Source organism: Ascaphus truei, chromosome 1 (genome assembly GCF_040206685.1).
Source record: "Ascaphus truei isolate aAscTru1 chromosome 1, aAscTru1.hap1, whole genome shotgun sequence".
Lineage (NCBI taxonomy): Eukaryota > Metazoa > Chordata > Amphibia > Anura > Ascaphidae > Ascaphus > Ascaphus truei.
In genome coordinates, this window is record NC_134483.1 from 71,801,277 (window position 1) to 71,822,689 (window position 21,413).

The window sequence follows — 21,413 nt, forward strand, 5'->3', positions numbered from 1 at the left end:
CAAGATCTCCCGTTAGTGGAGCTAGACAAGAAAGGCTCCGCACTCACAGGACTTGGTCTCGCTCCACTTTAGGACCTCTATTAAGACAGAGACGTGTAGAAGAAATATTGCATATGTCATTCAGTTTTTCCCCAAATGCTGGCTGAACACAATATTCAAGAAAGCGGATACAGGAACAGCGTAGCATTGTATAACACAAAGTATTTTAGTACAACAGATCACTGCAATTGGCTTCCTTTGAAAGATTCAATTACCATTAAAGTTACAATTTTACTTATTTGCTTTGCGTTAAATACATTTCCCTTCACTCTGCTTAGCACTTTGCTCCCAGTGGAACCTGCAATGCACAGGAAAACAATGATTTGCTGCCCTATGGCAGTAAAGGAATAGAAGACTACATAACTGCAAATACAAGGCTTGAAATATGGAGCTTGAGTATAAAGTTTCCCCTGTTGCATATGAACATCACATTGTTTTTTGTACTATATCTCTTCTTCTGTCTTTCCCAGAAGAAAACAGCTTCAAAAGAGAATTGTTTTTTTGTTGTTTTTTTCACAGTGAAGGTGTTTTTAACAGCTAACATGTATTATTGGATGTCTGTACTGAGTTTTAAGGGGACACGTTACCCCATACTTACCAGAGGGAACAGCAACACAATGGTCTGCAATGCTTTGCTCACCCCTTTGGGCAGTAAATAGATTCATTTAACTGAAAGGCTTTGAATGAGTGGAATTCCTGTTGATATATTATAAAATAGTTTGTTACTTCCATGAACGTACAGGGTTGCTACATTTTCTCAACTATGTATCCTTTTTTAATGGGATTGATATAAACAACCATCTGCACTTTATTCTTGCACCACATTAAAGCTGCAGTTCAGTCTTTTTTTTTTAATTTATTTTTTTACTTCAATAGTTTCATGTGTGCAATTTCTAATTACCTAAAGAACTGTATAGCTGCAGGTCAATTCGTTCTCCATGTATTGATAGGCGAAATTTGGTGACATAATTAGAGCTGGCATATGTTTTTCTTCTGCTTCTGTCTCTCAGTGGAAGCTCATGAATATTCATGAGCACTCCTGCACTGACATGTGCTAGAGGAAGGGCAGGCCTGACAAAGGGGTGTGCCAGGGCTTGTGACAGGACATGAAGGGGCAGTGCCTTAGCAAATGGATGTTAAAATAGAATACAAGAAAATTGGTCTTTCAAAGTTGTTTTTTTAAAAACAGAAAATGCTAAAAGTATTTTTTCTTACTACAGAACTGATTTATTAAAAAAAAACACACATGCAGGATATTGACTGAACTGCAGCTTTAAAGAGGCACTCCTCGCGACACATTTTTTTGTTTTTAATTAAGAAAAGGTTTGAAGCAGGGGGTCTCTGAATTAGAACTGGGTTGATTTCAGCTTCGGGGACCCCCTGCTTCCCGAGATATACTGCGGGTGCTGGTAGCAGCCCAGACAGGGCTAATCGGGACAATGTTTCACATCCTGCGGACCAATAGGAAGGCATGACGTCAACAGTTGCGATCTCCTATTGGCTGACGAGAGAAATTTAAATTGCGCTGAGATATGACGGCACCGTCTTCCGAGGTAAGAGTCTCGGGAAGTCGGGGGATTTCCGAAGCTGAAACCAACGCAGATCCGCTCCGGAGACCCCATGTTTTAAACCTATTTTTAAAAAAACATTCAGAAAAAAAAAAAGAAAAAAGAGTAAATGCGTTGCCAGGAATGCAGCTTTAAGCCCACGGTTTTGGTTACCGCTTCTATCAGATTGTACACAAAATATTCGTGTTTCTGTATTGAGGCAATTTTGGAGTAGGTGTGTTTTGCGCATTGCACCATTGAAGAAATGGACATGGACATGGCCCACCAACAGGTTTCCCAGTGGCCCAGGACTCTTGATCGTGGACCCGTGCCAAGCACTTGTATGGGGCCGGGGGGGGGGGGGGGGCGGGGGAGGGAGGGGGTGGAGTTCAGGGAGATGGTTGTCAAGAGGGTGAGAGGATTCATGTGGGGGACCGGTGGCGAGTAGTCGACAGTAGGAGAGGCAACTGCTGAGGGGGGTAGGGGAGGTAGTTGTCAAATGTGTGTCATCCAGGCCCATTAAGGATGATTGTACAGCCGGACAGGCAGGACCCTCTCCTCTGCTGGGCTTGGGACGGAAGACCCAGCTCTTCTCCTCGACAGTGGTCCTTGTGGCACAATTGCAACAAAATGTAATTAAAAAGGGTTTCTTACACCTGGTGCAGAATGTTAGAAACTAGAATGTTATGCCACCTTAAACTTGGTGATTTTTTTTCCACATTGAATTGAGAAAAAAAGTGATGCAAAGAAGTGCAATTTAATTATTATCATCGTGTAACTCCCCTTTGGGATTACCATGACAATAAGGAGTTAACTGTGTGGGCCCTCACAGAGTAACACCCCTTTCCCATCACATGGTGCTGGGGTGACCCAGCAGATATTAAGCCACGCCCTCTTCTGCTTGAAGACAGTGACGTCATAACGACATATATATATATAGAAAGGGGGAAGCTTCTGGAAGACAGATCCCAGGAGGAGTTGGCGTAGTGGGATCTCACTGTAAATAGTGCATATGATAGTATAGGGTAAGGATCCCCTATTATTGTTTTATAGAGAGGGGCTGTCCCGGGAGACCAGGCATTTACACCTTTTTTAACCAGGATCATTCATTGAGTAAAAACAGGTAAAGTGAAATAAATTGTAAATGTATTCGCATGAGAAGGCACACACACAATGCTACACAAACTACATAAGAAAAGACACACTTAATTGGGAACTAGGGTAAAAAAAAATCGACTTTCCTAGCTGCTGTGCACTCTAAAACAGAGTTTTTCCTTGACCGGGACTTAGCTCCAAACGCCCTGGAACAAAAATTGGCTTGATATCCCAACTTCGACTACTACATTTGTTGATGAGAACTTGGTCGCAAAAAGCTGGACTTAGAAAATATTCCGGGTAGGTTTTTCTGAAGCCGATACCTTGCAATTCGCGCTAGAGCACTTTTTAACACATTCAAAAAGCCCGCCAAAGTTCTGCCACTTAGAATCTCCTTGACTGATTGGCTGAGAGGTTTCTTATAATATTTTGGAGTTCATTCACAAAATACTACAGCCAATCACAGCGTGGGAAGTTTCTTACTAGCCAATCAGAGCAATGCCGGTCTGGAAAGCTGGGTAAGCAGGGAATCTGAATCTGCTAAGGGACATGCGCAAGGTTGCCACCTTAGTCCCTTGCTATTCAGATGCCACCTGCTGGGTCAGGCTCCTCCAAGTCTGGTATTGTATTGTACTGTATGTCTTTATTTATATAGCGCCATTAATGTACATAGTGCTTCACAGTAGTAATACACGAGACAATCATATAAATAACAAATAATATAAATAACAAGTCATGGGAATAAGTGCTTCAAACAAAAGTAACATTTAGGAAGAGGAGTCCCTGCTCCGAGGCGCTTACAATCTAATTGGTAGGTAGGAAGAACGTACAGAGACAGTAGGAGGCATTCTGGTAAGTGCGTCTGCAGGGGGTCCAGCTTGATGTATCATACATATAGTATTAACCACGGTGCTACTCATATGCTTCTTTAAGCAAGTGTGTCTTAAGGTGGGTCTAAAAGGTGGATAGAGAGGGTGCTAGTCGGGTATTGAGGGGAAGGGCATTCCAGACGTGCGGGGCAGTCAGTGACAAAGGTTTAAGGCAGGAGAGGGATTTAGATACAAAGGGAGAAGAGAGAAGACATCCTTGAGAAGAACGCAAGAGTCGGGATGGTGCATAGTGAGAAACTGGGGTTGAGATGTAAGGAGGAGCAGAAGAGTGTAAAGCTTTAAAAGTGAGGAGGAGAATTGAGTGTGAGATGCGGGATTTGATAGGAAGCCAGGAGAGGGATTTCAGCAGATGAGACAAATGGTAGCCCGAACGACTTCCATTCATCCCAGGACGTGGGTACTTGAGCCCTTCCCTACTACCCAAATGGTCTTCACACCTCAGGCATCCTCTGGTGGCTTTCAACTCCGATGTTCTGCAGACTTACTGGCACATAACTTGGTAGCCCTGGTAGCCTGTCAGAACATTGGTTCTGAAAGTCCCAGCTCATTTACCGTGCACCACAGTATATACTCTATTCAACACAAAGTTAATACAAATATACTTTTATGTGTCCTAAGTCTCTGGGTATGGGGAAGAGAATAGAAAGCTGCACTTTATTTTCTACTAGCCTATATTCCCCACACACTATCTCATAGACTTGGACTGGACTCTGAGAGTCTCCTCACAACCTAATAATTATGGTTGGAGTGCCCATGAAGCCCAATACAGGTTTTGGGCAACCTGGGCAGTAACTGGGTATCAACCTTAACCTAGGGACCCTTCATAGTTACAGGGACACTTCACATCCCTTTGCCCCATTTACCTTTCTGGGCTGTGCTGAAGCAGGGAACCCTAGCGGTGAGTTGCGCAAACAATTTCAAGGGGAGATATTGCCGGAACAATGTGCCTGCATGTATCCGAGAACCAAGCATGATTCTCGGTTACATTTTTAGGGAAACAGACAACTCTGGATCCCAACTACCTAGGCACATTCTGACAAACAACCCTGCTTGCGGGTATCCCTGAAAAGTCAAAAAACATAACAATTCTTTATTGTCGCACATTTACACAGTATGCATGTACAACGGTTGGGCTCAAGAGCTGACACTCTTGAACACCAATACATGGATCAGAGGTAACCAAACGGGCTTAAACCTTTATTGAGATCCTGGTTACCCCCTCACTGTCAGAGGGACAGTACCCTGGTTAGGTAGTGTCCCACAGAAATGGCTCTCCATCTCTGTGGTTCATGGAAAGGCAGCCTATGCCCAGATGGAAGTCCACACAGGCTGTAGCCTCATCGGTGGGTGCATAGCTGGCCTCACTCCAAGCTGCCTGAAGGTGGTACGCAAAGCCAGAGGGAGGGACCCTTATCACCGGCAGAGGGAAATTAGCACCAGGCCCGACTGGGGCTCATATGAGATGGAGTTCTATCGAAGTCACCAACATTAAAGCTTCAGTAGGTAACCAAAGGAATCAAGCCTCAGCTCCTCCTAACGGGACAATATAGAGGCAGCTAGGGAAGTAGGTTCAGACAGCATCCGGAAGAATGCAGTTATGTCTATACCAAGTTCCCAGTGTATAAGGATGTAACAATAAAGCTGCTTTTGAATGAATAAAGTTCCTGGTGCTGATCATTACTATATCATCGCCCAGCTGCACGAATCCAGCACCCTGACAACGTAACCACCTCTGAGTAAGCCAAGATAAGAGATATTGATGAAAACTCCCTAGGAGCCAGGCAGGGAGGGTTATAGTCATATGTGCATTATGTAATTCCTCTCTAACTTCCCCTTTTGATGCTCTCCATAAGCGAACACACATGGGGAAAAAAGTGGAGCAGTGTTCATTGTTGCATAGAGAAGCAAAATAAAAATAATGCCTTAGATCAGGGGTGCCGGCGGGCCTCACGAATGACCTGTGTGATGATACTCAGGGATTAGCCGCTCCGGAGTTTCCACCTCCAGCCACAAGGGCCTCTGTGTGCTGCAGGGCTCCAGCTGTGGGGCCCTTTCACACCATCACCCCCCCTCACCCCGCTGGAGTACCCAGCCGGTGCTGGAAATTGGGCCCCAGGTCCTCTCCGTCGTGGGACCAGAGGCCTCCCTCCCACCCCCTCAGGTAAACTTCTTAGAGGAGGAATTGAATGAGAGAAGGGGCATCAGGATTAATGGAACCCTCGGAAATAATTTGGAAATCCACAAAAGACAAGAGACCGAAAAATTTAAAAACTGATAGTATTTAATGTTACACTAAAGTAATAAGACTGGGAAAACAACAACATGGAGTCTGCAAAATGTACAGACCCATATCAAAAAGCTATGGTAGCTGGGGGGCAATAAGTGCAAAGGGAATAAGTAGATAAACTAAATTTAGCTGAAAGGACTGCAGTGCTATGTGCAAAAGCAATGGTAGCAGGGGACAAACAAAAAAAGCAGGGGGCAGCAAGTGCAAAGAGAATACAAGAAAAAAATAAGAAGGTATCTGTAGATCTGCAGAACAAGGAGCGAGATGAGAGAATAGGAAAATAACCTGACTGCTGCACTGTAAAACACAGTAGACAAGCAAAAAAATAGCAGACGGGGTGGGGGTTATACCCAAACTACGATGGGGCTGGCCTCATGTACTGTTCTAGTTCGTACCGGCCTGGGTCTGAACTTAGCTCCTCTGTGCGCCACTACAGGTCTACGTAGAGTATTGCGAAAGGGAAGTTTGACGGGGGCGAGAATTGAGGGAGAGGGGGACGGAATGGAGTGAGAGAGGAAGGTGGCAAATTGAGTGAGAGAAGGAAGGAAAAATTGAGTGAGAGGAGGAGGAGGTGGGAGCAGTAAGACAGTGGCCAATGTCTGACCATTTATTGGCAAGCCTGAAAAAAGGTTGGCCACCCATGTCTTGGACCATAGCCCCCTATTTTATAAAGTTACCCGTAATCAAACTTTCAAGAGATACCAAGCATAAAAAGTATTGAAGTATTTTGCAGTCTTTTGTACAGTATATCTCATGCACAACTAGCATTTTGGTTTCAAATTTCAAAAGACACATCAAATGATAAGGTATAACATGTATAGCCTTTTTAATGTATTTTATGATTGTTTTGAGAAAACTGAATTAGCAATATAGCCAATAAAAGCCGGTGCATCTTCTTCAGCTGGCATAACTATCTGACCCAGCTACCTACCTTGGCTCAAACCCGCCTGCTAAAATCCTGTAGGGATGCGAATGATAAGTTATGCAGTCATAAATAGTACACTGATTTGTTTTACCTGCTCTGCAAAAGCCTTGAGCACACGTTTTGTAAGAGTGGCTAACATGGGGGTCTTGTTAACAGCAAGGGCTTTGGCACACTGGGAATAGCTTTTGCTGTCATCTTGCATTTTTATTGTTTTGAACTTAAATGGTGTCACATAATGAAAAAACAATTTTGAGCTAGGATCATGTAATGTAGTTAGTGGTTTACCGATTGAACAAAAAAATAACTGATTATTGTATCATCCTGTTGCTGCCCATAAAACTTTTCAACCATGATTTTTGCATTATCCTTAGTGTAGTCTTTATTTTTTTAGATTTTTTTTTTCCCTCCCAGGTGAGATGTGGATGCTTCATGAGATAAATCTGCATTAACAGCTTCAGCAAGACTATTTTGTATAGAACTGCAGTCACCTTTACATTTAATTTGCTTCAAAACGAAAGAATTGGCTAATTTCGCCAGTAAAAATGCCAGCAGTGGGCACTCACAACGGTGTGGTGCATGGATAAAGGATCTGGTGCCAGGTACAGGGGAGATGAAAAAAAGCAGCAAGTGATGTTGCGCTCGGATGAATTCAACCATACGCAGCTCGGCTTAATCATATAGATTTTATAATGAAGGTTACAGTGACTGAAGCACAATATTTCAGGAAAAACCCTTCGCCAGGAGTAAGTTTACGTCTCTGTAACCACCACTCTGCATCAAATAAATCAATGTATGATTGAGCCAAGTTGTGTATACCAGTAGTGCAATTCGTCTACAATGCAACAGGACTTGCTGCTTTTTTTCAAGAATTGTCTGATTTCCCATCTTTCTACTAAAATTTAAGTTTTCTTATTACTATATTCGGGTGGGTGGGGGAATTGAACATTATAATATTAATTTGGCAAGTTTTGTACTATTATGCTAAATCGTAGTTAGAAACAATAGTTTTACATGAATGCTATAAATTCAGGCAAAGATCCTTTGGCAAAGGTGTATTGATTTATATGTTATTATATCAAAGCAGTAGTCTTCCCTAAATTGTGATTCCAGATATTCTTGCAGTTTTCTGTGCCTCGTGTAATATAAAAAACGTCCGTCTGTGTTGACCAATAGAAAGCCACAACGAATGACGTTAATGCTTCCTATTGGCCTGCCGGACCTGCGAGATTGGTGGCCAAATTGATTTGGGAGCTTGTTCCAATTATGTAAAACAATAAATAAAATAAAAAACCCTATGTGAGCAGCTGGTATCCGTTATTAATAGCATTAGCCATAATTAAATATACAATATTGACATATATAAAATCATAATTATATTGACAAAAACTATTAGCCTGGCTTTAAAGCAAGACATCCTTTCATTAACAACCTAACTTAAGGCAAGTCATGTGAATAAAATATTCTGTTCATATAATTATATAGGATATATTGTTGCATATTATTATTGCGCATTGAAATTACAATACAAAATACAATATAGCATTTTATTTTGATGTGAATAATCCTTATTATTTTGCAGTTGTGATTATTATTTCTATAGCTTTTAATGATTTGCTTCTGCCATATTTCTGTCAAGGGACCCACGGAACAGTCTTCCCGCCACCTTCATCCACGTGATCCCCCCACTAGCCCGGGACGCAACACGACGCCAGCGCGATGATGTCACCAACGACGCGGGAGCCTCTCCGACGTCACCCCGTGGGAAGGCCCGGGAAGCCCCATTGACTTTACCTTCTGCACACACACATTTTAACCTCTTCGCCCCCGGATGGCTCTGCCCGATGGGTCCAACCAAGCGAGGCCCAGCTCGTGATCGGGTGGCCGGGGACCGCTCACTGAGCGTCCGCCGCCGCTACTATCAGGTGATTGCCCGAAGGGGGAGGGCGCTGTTGCGGGGAGATCCGGAAACTGTTTGGGGGGGGACCTTAATACCTGCGCAGCCAGACTTAAACACAAACACACAGGCGCTGCCAGAGTCGCCTAAGTTTTGACCACTTCGCTGCCAGAGGGGCCTGCAACACATTGCTCTTCAATGCATTGCTCTTCAATGCGGTGCAGGCCTCTCTAGCCGCAAAGGGGTCGAGAGTTAGGCGACCCTGGTGCCCTCTGTTTTCCCACATGTCTGTTGTTGCATGATAAGTATCACTTATATAGTAGTACCTCTGGGGTCATTGGGGCCATACGTGTCCGCAAGCTTAGTGTCCAGACTGCCTTACAGCAGTGTTCACTTCCATGCGGCGTGCGTTAGAGCAGAAGTGGGAGGGGGCGCGCGTTGCGCAAGAAATCAGTTCAAACTGATTTCGTGGCGCGACAGGCTGGTCAAGTGAGCGCTCCGTGACGCCCCCCAGAGCACGGCCCCCCACGGCACCTCGACCATGGCCAGGGAAAGCGCCCGCTTTCCCACAGCATCCGCGTGGGCGAAGGCACCATGGCCTGGAGCTTAGGCCTCGTTCAGGGTGCAGGCTTCGGAGGGAGGGCGTGCTGACGGGCGTGCGGCCGTCCGACACAATGTATTCAAATTGAATTGTGGTTGTCAGGGTAGCAGCTGCCCTGTCTCCGAAATACGGAGTTGACGCTGGCTACAGTTTCAATAAACAACCCAAGTCGTTTTTTGAAGCTGCAGCAGCGTCACTGGGACCTCGGCAGCCAATGAAATCATTCTCGAGAATGATTTCAAGACTACAGCTTCGAACCCTAAGCTGCTGTCTGTAGCCCCGCCCCATCCCGCCTCCTCAACTCTTGAAAAAGTCTGCTGGGGAGGATGTACACAAATTGCCCAGCAGACTGACGCGCGCACACGCGAACGCGCACCCTCCAACTCCTGCCTCTGGCACCCTGAACAAGGCCTTAGGTCTTGTTCAGGGTGCTGGCTTCGGAGGAGGGGCGTGCTTACGTGCGGGCGGACGTTGGATACAACTTGTTTCAACTGAATAGCAGTTGTCAGGGTAGCAGCTGCCCTGTCGCTGAAGTACAGAGTTGACGCTTGCTACAGTTTCAATAAACAACCCAAGTCGTTTTTTGAAGCTGCAGCAGCGTCACTGGTACTTCGGCAGCCAATTAAATCATTCTTGAAAATGATTTCAAAACAGCAACACCGATCCCTAAGCTGCTGTCTGTCGCCCCGCCTCCTCAACTCTTGAAAAAGTCTGCTGGGGAGGATGTACACAAATCGCCCAGCAGACTGACGCTCGCACACGCGAACGCCCGCCCTCCAACTCATGTCTCTGTCTCCCTGAACTCAGCCTTACATGCACTGTTACAGAGTCTCAAAGCACCTGTTCCTTTCCAAACCATTCAAACAGGAGGAGCAATGTGTGAATAACGTAACTGTCGCTGCTATTATAACTCATGTGCTGGGCCCAGGTACCTAATAAACACTCAGGCAGCATGGGGCTAGGGCTCCAAATACACAGCTGCAGAGAACTCTCTCCACACACAATCTTGTGTGTCATCTTCATCCCTTGTCGATCGACTGCTGGATGATCCCCAATGATCTTGCGCCGCGGTTGCAAATCTCTCTCCTCCACCTTGCTACAACCATTTTCTGATTTCATCCCTCCCATCTTGCTTTTGGTTGTTGGCTTGGTTTTTTTAATCTCTTGGAATCGTGAATTAATGGTTATTTCTTTTTGCGATGCGTCCGGCCCACTTCCATTTTAATTTCCTCATCTTGCGATGATGTAACGGACTTCTGTTTGGTTTCGAACCCATTCATTCTTTTTCCTGTCTCCTCGGGTAACACTCAGCTTACATCTCGCCATCAAAATCTTTTATGGATTGTTTTTGATATATCAGTGTGTGTATATATAGAGTGGTCAATATATCTTTTTTTAAAAAGGAGGGCATTGAGCTAAGGCTTTTTACACCATTTTCTAGAAGAATCTACACCGTATTTCTGCTTTTTCTTTAAATTGGAAGTGGGACCATAAATTGGTTAAAGTAGTGATATTCCAGATCTGTAAATACAAAAGGTAGTGGTACTCCATACTCCTTAGTACCCTCACACTTCAACCACTGTATGTATTTTATTTCTAGCGCCCGGCCCCCATTGGTTACCAAGATAAGTGCTGGTGCTGTTTATAGACAATCCAACGTGGCTGCCGGTGTCAACCAATATTAAGTCTCCTGCGGCCATGTTGTTTCTCTCTGGTGAGTACAGGTGCGCCGACGAGTATTCTAAAACTTGCCTTAAACTTGCCTGGGAAAATCTGGGGCTATCACAAACAAGATCTGGGTACGTGCTGTGACATTTCTGCAGAGACTAATGGCCCATCGGATTAACACAGCAGGGGTCCCATTCAGTTTGTATGGGACTGCCAGGGACCCCCGCTGTTATTCCGATGGGCCATTAGTCTGTCGGCAGAAATGTCACTGAAATGTTGCAGCATGTACCCAGCATGTACCTGGGTCTTGTTGGTGATTTCCCCAGATTTATTTTAGAATACTCGGCGGCACTACATTACATCAGTAATTATCTTGGGAACTGGTGGGGGAGGGCGGGGGGGATATAATGTTCATCACTGGAAGAACCCCTGGTTCCAATTATGTTACAAAAATCAATAAAAGTATAAAATCCCAGATGGGATTGCTGCGATAAATAAGTGTATTTGTTGGCCAATTTCCCTATCAACATGGCTATATTTGCAACCGCACACACAAGGCAAGTACTGCTTGGTAGTGTTATTTGTACACTGGAAAAAGAGGTTGTGCAGGAGGAGAGTCTATAGTGTACTATATTGTTTAGGGGGCAATAAATACAAATGATATACACTCGCATGTTCCTACAGATGTAGCAAGCCTAAGTGTCTCCGGTGCGACAGTCACAGCACTGAAAGATTAACACAGTGAGGATTCTATTCAGACGCATGGGTCCCCTGCAGCTCCAACGTGCAGACACTGACTTTTGCTTGTTCATCCACGGCGCAGGGTACAGTAAGTCTACAAGTGTGTATATAGTGTCGCCTATCGGACTGGTTGTGGGCTTTTTTTTTCTGATGACATGTCTCGTGTGGTTAATGGATTGTGGGATACCTGCTTAGGAATGTTGCAATTGGCCACTTTCCATGTGTCTGCACTGGCCTTCACTGTTGTCCTCTGTCACATCCAACGCGTTTCGTGCTGTCGGCACTTAATCAGTGTTATTGGTGCCTTAATGGTGTCCATTTCCAATTCTCTTTTTATAAATGTTCACTTTTCTCATTAAGATATTTTAAGCTTAAATTTGGTAGGTTCAGTACTCAAATCTTGCTTGCATCTACATAAGTTTATATATTACATATTTCTTGGGGTAAGCTCCTTTCTGTGTAACTTTGAATTGTAGTTTTTGTAAGGGACTGTGCTAAACCACGTATATAGTGCATTATTATTTATCAATGTGTGTATTTGCACTGTACTACCTGTCTATTTGAATTGTGTTGTTGCCGAATGTTTAGCAGTTGTGTAGAGGAAAACTAATGTTCATGTTGACATATTTTTATTTAAACTTTTTCTCTCTTACTATATTTCAAACAGCCTGTCTTAGATACAACATGTGAGCTATCTTAGGTAAGGTCCTTTTTATGTAGTACAGCTGAAATCATTGGTCTGCGTATTAGATATTTACTGTTCAAACTACTTTAATCATGCTAGAAAGAGCCTAGACACTAACATTTTTTAATACAGTAGTTAATTTTAAGTGTACATTCTCAATGGAAAATAGTAATTACTGGAACAGCCCTGCAAACAAAGTTTAAAACGTCCTACATCTTCTATATTTTTTTTTCTATTACAGGTTAATATGAATCTGTGTTTAACATATAACCAGGTCAAACCTTTTTTTAGAATATCCACGTAAAACAAACGGTACAGGACAGTATTTTTTAGCTCTGCAGTTAAAAATATGATAATACCGAGAGCAGCAATCCACTCTACTCTTACAGTTGTTTGGTTTATTTGACTAAAATAAATGTTATTTACAGAAGATTAGAATACGCGTCTTCCTGTTATAAAAGAGAACTGTTGGGCATACAGAACCAGTACAACAGGTTTATCCTTTTAACGCTGCTCCTTTAGCTTCTGCTTTCTTATTTAGTTTTTTTTTTACATCTGGCATGACCTAATACTTAGATTGTGTAGCACACATGATGAGGTAATGAGGATCACATATGTAACCATCAAACAGTCATTTACAATGGTACTTTACAATGTGCTTCTTGCACGTGGGCACGAAGCGATAATAGTTTTGCGAAAAATGTAGCTGGACTGGATGACATTTGTACAACTCTACTGGCCACATGGCCCTTAATGCAGCAATACTACTTAAGGCCTCGGATATAGTGCAGGCCTGAGCTATCTGTGGATTTGCATCGCTCGCGACAGAAAGGCGGGGCTGTGACGTCACGAGGCTGGTTCGTCCTCATTGGCTGAACCGCTCACGTGACGCGGCCGTTGAGCGAAAAAACAAACTAATTTGTCTTTTAAAAAACCTGCCACGATTTCTTGTGTGCGCACTATGGCCGGCCCGATAGATCTACTGCATCTTGTTCACACTGCATGTGCCGTCGCACACACTATGGTCGTGGCCCTTGTCTCCCCTCCTGTTTCATCCCATTTTGATCCTCGTTACATACTTCTTTCTGAAATTTTCCATTAGTTTTGTGTTTGAGGGAGGAACAATTCATTTTAATGGTCTCTATTGGATTCTCTCCTAAACTGCTTTATAAACTTGCCATGATCATTGCAACTCTTCTGCCGCAGAGTTCTCTGTTCAGTATGAAGCCTAAGTGGCTATTTACAGTGGCAAGCTCTATTGTATACAGCACTAAGTGATTTTTTGTTTTAGGGCCTTATTTCCCAAATCAATAACATTAAGTTCTGAAATAAGTATTTCAATGGTGTCACTATTGTAGATTTAATATATGTTGCTAATAAATATATTTGCAACTCCCTAGTTAAGTGACGGAGAAAATAAGATGCCTGTGCTTGAAGCTACTTTATGAATCAGTCGCTTAGAAGTTGGATTCTGGGAGAAAAAGACAAATTGTTTAAGTAATTGACCTTTCTGAATTTAATCATGTTTCAGTTTCCTTCTAAAAACGCACTCAAATTTCAGTAAGCAAATTCCTATCCAAATGTTCGTGCCGTTGAAGATGGCATAAAGGCTTCTGTAACATTGTTTATAATCCTACTGGTTCAATAAATAGTATTGTTTTTTGCAAAAACTCTTTCACGGTTCTTCTGGATAATAGCTGATTGAACTCCCATGTGTTTGCTTGCGCTGTTTCCTCTGCGTTCTGAATTCTTGCCAGATCAGCTGTCACCTTTTTCACCTTGTTTGTCCTGTTCTTTTCTTGTGCATAACCAGGGCAGAATAATGTAGTTCTTTTTGTTTATGTAGCTGTGAGCTATGTTTTTCTAACGCCTTATCTAAATCTTTTTAAGCAGGGGCGGCGGAACTAGTCACTAATGGCCCCAGTGCAAGTTAAAAACAGACAAAAATAAGCCCCGCCCCCCGGGGGCCCTATTTGGGGTGCAGGTTCTTATGGCTCAATGATGGAGGGAGCCCAACTTCCATGTTAGGACCACCTGGACTCCTTGCGTTGTTTCTGCCGCTGGGTAAGGCCCCGCACCACAGGTAGGACCCGGGGAGAGGGAGCATTTAGAAATTCTGTTGTGGCTGCTAAAATAGTTGCCAGAATAGCTTTCTAGTGCGTTTAGGATGGGCCCCTGAATGTGATGGGTCATGGTCGGCTGTTCCCCCACTGTTCTAATGTTTTTCTTTTAATAAAATGCTGTGATATACTTTGATTCAATTTTAATTTATTTCTAGTTGAAATACACTTATATTTTATAACAATACCATCAATTTTGCCTGCTGTAAATTCGTAGAACAATAGAAAAAGGGAAACAAATCATACTATGGAAAGTTTAAAGACTGGATCAATATAAGAGCACAACTGGCATTTATATACCAACATTGACTTATCATTTTAAAGATTAACTTTTGGATGCTTAACTAAATCTAAAGGCACCAGGCTGTTATGTAGCAATATATAAGCTGTTAAAGCACCACTCCAGGTTGCATTTCTTGCTTTATATATTTTTTTTTAGTTATAGGATTGTACCGGGGTCTCTGGAGCTAAACCCTGTTAATTTAAGCTCTAGGGACTCCCTGCTTCCAGAGATACTTACCCCCGTAGGGGGTGGCAGTATCGCCTTCATGTAGCAGCTCTGAGGCTTGTAGGGGCTAACATAATGGCGGCTTTAAATGTCCCACGTCTTGCGGGACAATAAAAAGCCGCGAAGTCATCCTTTGCGACTTCCTATTTGCCTATGTGACGAGGGACATTAAAACCTGGAGATATCGGCACCCCCTGTGGAGGCAAGTATGTCGGGAAGCAGGGGTCCCCGGAGCTGAAATTAATGTTCAGGTCCGGAGACCCCCTGCTACATACCTATAACTAAAATAAATAAACAAACCAAGAAATGCATCCTGGAGGGCTACTTTAATGCAGCTGGTTAAAACTTTAAGCAAAATCCTTGCTAAAAGTGGATGGAAACTAAAAGTGATAATTTAATGAGCAAATTTGTGTCCTCACCGAGAATATGGAAATAGGCAGTTACACTGTGGGATTATTTAGAAACTGGAAGAGATTTTTTTTTTATGTCCCTGTTTATAGAGTGTTTTCGGTGTTCTATGTTGTGGAAGATATTTATTAGCAGGTCCCTGGCTGCAGTGGAAGCACTGTATGCTGAGAGATAATTGGGAAAAGCAGAGTTGCGGACCTGTCTGAGACATGTGAATGTGCTCACAAGTTACATTTTTATTTGCTTAGCATAATCTTTAATTTATGTACCATTTGTTTTCCGTGTGCTCCTACAGCACGTTATGGGGATGAACTAACCGTAATTATAATGAGTTTGGCAGTGTGACAATTCCACATCCTGAACGACTCCATCAATTGTTATTTTTTTTTTGTGCGCCGACTACCCAAGGGACTTCATGTAAATCAAACAGAATATCCCACAAACCATTTCATCCCCCAATTGAAAACCGAATTGTGCTTGTGCTGAAATAGTATTTATTTGGCTGTTATCTCTTTACTGTCCCACAGATTAGTTGTGTTCAGTGAAATGTAAGCAAAAATTGTTAATAAGACACATTGTAACTACCTCATCATATGGTAATCATGCCATTCCAGGCCTGCACAACTCCAGTCCTCGAGGGCCGCAAAGAGGCCAGGTTTTCAGGATATCCCTACTTCAGCACAGCTGACGCAATTAGTGGCTTAGTCATACTGAGGCACTAATTGAGTCAGCTGTGCTGAAGTAGGGATATCCTGAAAACCTGGCCTGTTTGCGGCCCTCGAGGACTGGAGTTGTGCAGGCCTGCCATTGACTGTTATTTGGACTGAGAAGGCCTCATTGTGAATAGGAACACATACATTCAATTAATTGCAAAATATGAAGTCCCTTGGCGCTTAACGATAGTTTTAGTTATCCTGCATTATGTAGATATTAAAAAGTGCTTTTTTTTATTTTAGCCTAAAAAGTATGCTGCAGCTCGGTTTGAGTTCTTCTCGCACTGTTTTTTTCCCGAGCAACTCCATGGTAGTGGGCACCAATGGGTTAAGTCCAACCTTCTAGCTGGGATAGGACAAATTTAAAGACACCTGCAGGAGGCCCTACATATAGCCACTCCTCCTCACAGGTAGTCTTTTATTCGTCCTATTAAACTGAGGTTAGGAGTCTTAGTTTTTTTTTGGGGGGGGGGGATTACCTGACATCTTGCAGTCCAGCCAAGGAGTGTTCTTGCCTCCCTTTCACCTTGAAGCTGCTGCTATCCGCAACCCTTCTGGTTTTTGCCTGTCGGGAGGGGGTGGAGGGGCGCCTCCGGTGTGGGCCAAGCTGCTAAGTTATTTCTGATTGCAGCTATGCTGAAGTGACAAGGAGGGAGGTAAAGGACTGGCTTACCATTGTAGACACTAACTCCTTGGGATGTCATGATGGCCTCTATGCTCGCTTTATGCATGCCTATCCCTCCATATTCACAGTTACGCGGGCGTGCACCCGTCCATGGGCAGGCGTGCGCGCTTGTGCCCACGAGAATGGCCAGAGCACTGCTCTTATAACGTCAGTGGTGTGGGGAAACTTGAAAAGAAGCCAGATCAGCTGTTTTCAGGGGTTTTCTCTGGCTGCAAGGAGACACTTACACTTGCACTTCTCTGACTGCAAGGAGAGATTTACACGTGGCACTGGTGAAATACCTGCAAGAGGATCGGGTCTACTAACTACACTGCCTCATTCAAGAGTTCTGGTGCTAAGGTGAGGCTAAGGCCGGGGCCATACAGGTTCTGTAGAGCGGAGGCGCGCTGATGCTGAGGCTCGCCTGCTGATGTCGGCGCGATTCCATGGACTTGCAGCGAGCCAGCGTGCGCGAAGGGAGCCGGGGGGAGGTGGTTGGAGGCGGGGCAGTGACGTCGCTGGGCCAATCGCCCGCGACGCACTGACGTCAACGTCACGGCGCACTGACGTTGACGCTGCTTCAGGCTGATTGGATGTTTTCAGCCGACAGCGCGCTGAAAAACAGCTTGGCTGTCGGCTGAAAATTCCAAAGCCTTAGCACGCCTGCGGACGCTCGCGTGAGCCCCCTCTCAAGGCATCCTCATTGAGGATGCAGGGGCTCAGTGCGGAGCGTCCGCACGGCTCAGCGCTGCTTGTCCTTCTATGGACGCAGTCTAAGGGAGTTTAGAATAATTTGAGAATTTAAACCCCCCCACCCTTTTATTTTTTTTGGAAAGAGTGGCAGATATTCGTATAAAATATGTCCCATTGCTCTAGGTTCACAATTGACAGAAACAACTGCCAGAGCCGTGGAGCCTGCTTGAGGGTGGGGGGAGGCAAGGCACTAAAAAGACAAAAAGGATTTGTGAAGCATGTCTTAAAGAGGATGCCAAGGAACCAACAGAAAACATCCCTGAGTTTTTCTCTTTGATGAAAGAGGCAGTAACTTGACATTAAGGTGGCCTCTCTGTCTAGTCTAGCAGTAGAGTCCAGAAAAGGGCTCGCTCCTATACCAGTCTAGACAGACCAGTAGATTCTTCCTCAGAATTTTCAGAGGATCAAATGAGATCTATGGACACAGAAATGTAATCCCCGGATAATGACCTGAAAGATCTAGTGGAGCCTTTAATCAAGCCTATCCGTGAAGTTTTAGAGAGTGATGACTCCATTCCACCTACAGAATCCAAGAATATAATGTTTAGGGGAACACAGAGGAAACCTAGAGCTTTCCTTGTACATGACCTGGTCAAAGAGTTAATCAAATCAGAGTGGTCTCAACCAGACAAAGTGTAAATTTCAAAAAAATTCTCCACAGTGTATCCGTTTTGAGGAAATGGATGTAGAATTCTGAAATCATCTGCCAAAGGTGAATGCGACCATATCTAGGATCGCAAGGAAGACAAATTTGCCGGTTCAGGACACTACTTCTTTCAGAGATCCTATGGATAGAAGAATAGAAAATGCTCCCAGGAAATCCTTCCTAGTGGAAAAAGCATCATGCAGACCGGCAGTGGCAATTATGTCAATATCCACAACAATGAAATTCTGGATTTCCAATGTAGATGTAGCGCTTAAATATATCTTTATCAGCGAGCTTTCAGAAATGAAGCTAGCCAAAGAATGCATTGCAGAAGCATCATTGAATCCAATCAGGCTCGCTGATAAGTCTTTGGCATTGTTAGTAGGGGTCAGAAGAGCTCTCTGGCTTAAACCATGGAGTGGGGATGCCACATCCAAGAATAACTTTTGTGTATCGCCTGTTGAAGGTCAACTACTGTTTTGGTAAACTATTGAATACCATCACTCAAAAGCATCATGAGAAAAGAGTATATGCTTGCCTCACAAGAGAAGACCTGTGTATTTTCCCAGTTCTACGACTCAAGCCTCTAGATTAAATAGCAGGGATATGAGAGCCTATAGACCAGGCAGGGGCTTCACAAGATTAGCACCCTGGAGGGGAGGGCACAGTAAACTTTTCCGTACCCAAAAGGAAGAAGTACTCCCTTCAGAGGCTCTAGATTCGCATTAAATGAGAGAAGTCGTCTTGGGTTTGGGCAGATTTCGTTATACCGTTATTTCCGAGATGCTTGGACGCAGTCAGTCACAAACTCATGGGTGATCAGCATAGTCACCCTAGGCTATTTTCTGGAATTGCAGACGGTGTCCCCGAAAGAAACAATTTTGTGAAGTCCAAGAGTCCACGAAACAAGGAAGCTTCTTTAGCCTTAAAAGAAAACTTAAACAGTTTACTCAAGAACAGAGCAATAAAGCCAGTTTCATCACACCAAAGGTTTCAAGGCTTCTACTCTATTCCTGGTATGAAAGTACAATTCTTTAAGGGCTGGTATGAAAGTACAATTCTTTAAGGGCAGTCCTAGATCTCAAGTAAAAAAGTTCCAGATGCAATCCCAGAGCACAATTATCTTGGCTGTAGATCACAACTGGATGGTCTCAGTGGATCTCAAGCACGCCAACCTTTACATTCCTATAGCCCTCTCTCATTTTAAAATATCTGAGGTTTGCAGTAGGCCGGAGTTATTTTCAATTCGCTGTGCGCTCTCTCAGTCTCGCAACCTTTTTAAGAACTTTCACAAAGGTGCTCGTGACCTTAGTTGCAGAGTTAAGAAAAGAGGCGATAATAAAAATGTTATATCTAGACGATATATTCATAAAGGCACAAGACAAAGGTTTGCTTTTGCAACATCTGGCAAAGGGTGATGGATTTTCTAAAAGCACATGGATGGGTGCTAAATGAAGCCAAAAGTCACTATAGAGCCCTCCTGGAGCTGAAGAGGACTAATAATGAAAGTCAAGTGAGGAACAACAGCCTTCTTCCATGTCTCGGATATCAACAAGAGATCAGCAAGGTAAACAAGGGTCCCGATATATACAGACCACCTCTTCTTGGTAAACGTCCGTAATCTGTCAAAAGACGACATCTTTTTGCCAGATTACTCAAAAGTTGGGCCTACCACAAATCTGATGGCGGCAGCCGAAAACACGAAGCCGGATACCTTTTTGTTCAAGGGTTCCTCACCCACACGATTCCTACATATACACGCTCTTGTTCGATTGGAGGTTACAACTAGCATACATCTTCCCTCCAGTACCCCTAATACCAGCCGTACTTGGCAAAACAAGGAAAGACAATAATGATGTTGGCAATCATTCCGTTTTGGCCACTCGGAGCATGGTTTACCTTGCTCGTCAGCATGGTAAAAGACCAACCATGGGAATTACCAATATCTCCATCTCCTATCACAGGGACCGATTTTATCATCCCGATCCACAGAGCCTGTCTTTTACTTAGTGGAGACTGTTACACAGGAAGGGCTTATCAAAAAAAGTAGTAAAAACCTTAATGCAGGCAAGGGAGGCCTGTACCTCCAAAACCTACCATAGAATATGGCAGTGTTTTTATCAGTGGTGCAGTATTGAACATATCGACTACTTAAGTCCATCAATTCCATTGATATTGGAATTGTTGCGCACTTGGCCTAGGTCTTCACCCCAGTTCCTTGAAAGTTCAAGTGTCCGCCTTCTCAGTGTTACTGGGCAAACAGTTGGCCACACTGGACTTGATATCACGTTTCCAGGCAATTTGCCGAACATAACCTCAAGTTAGAATGCTTCTTCCTCCATAGGATTTGCCTCTAGTTCTACAGGCGCTCACAAAGCCTCTCAAGCAGGTTTCATTTACAAACTTGACTGCTGTAGGTTCTAATATCATTAAAGGTGCACTTCTGAGAAGCAAAATGAAAGCGATGGGAGTGACATTGTTTATATGGTTAAGGCCCTTTGAAAATGTAATTACGTTTCCAAAGTCACTGTGGGAATTTGGTCAATTGTAACTCTTGAGTGGTCTGATTTCGTAGAACTTCTTCTTATTTTTGTCTAATACCACTATTTGGGTAGGATCTGTCCTCTTCCACTGCCCAAGTGTGACACCCTTTTGTTGCATGGTCCTCTGACAGGGAGGGTGTGGGTCTGATAGGTCCATTTTCCTGATCAGACCTGGGGGCAGGCAACCTTACTCTACCCGGGGAGCTTTCATCACGGCACCTGCTATATTCTTTTGGTCTCAGATATGACAGTTACGAGCCCGGAGTGCGAGAAATCAGTAACACAAGGAATGCTGGTTTCTCACAACTGATTTAATATGTGGACGGAGCGGTCTTTTATACAGGAAGCCGTTGTCAGTTAATTACATCTGTTACAAACGGATTTCCCATATATAGAACACACATCTAAATTTACATGTAAGCTTTAAAAATGCCTTTTCTGTAAAACATTTTACTGCTGAGCAACAGCTTTTTAATGGGGTCCTATAAGGCTTGGTGGTCTTACTTCTTGTGTAGATGACATATTAAGACAACTGGTCTAAAACTTGAAGCTGAAATATGTCACTATTTAAATCCCTGAGCAGAATAAAGCTGACACACATTGCTTTAACCTTTTCAGTCCCTGAAGGGAACAGAGCTGACAGATACAATTTTTAACCTTACAGGGTCAAAGGTGAAATAAACACT

The 21,413-nt window shown here is 43.7% G+C and overlaps 1 protein-coding gene across 8 annotated transcripts in view; it reads left to right on the forward strand.

Annotated features, from left to right (window-relative positions):
- Positions 1 to 8,508: 8,508 nt before the first annotated feature.
- GPBP1 (GC-rich promoter binding protein 1) overlaps positions 8,509 to 21,413 on the forward strand; it is a 35,185-nt gene continuing 22,280 nt past the window's right edge. For 3 of the 8 annotated variants that reach the window (XM_075589436.1, XM_075589497.1, XM_075589506.1), the window contains exon 1: positions 8,509 to 8,705. The gene's annotated coding sequence lies outside the window, so the exon portion shown is untranslated. Of the gene's footprint in view, positions 8,706 to 11,630; positions 11,788 to 12,354; positions 12,388 to 21,413 lie in introns of all 8 variants that reach the window. The other 5 variants (XM_075589466.1, XM_075589476.1, XM_075589447.1 and 2 more) reach the window with 5 other exon arrangements.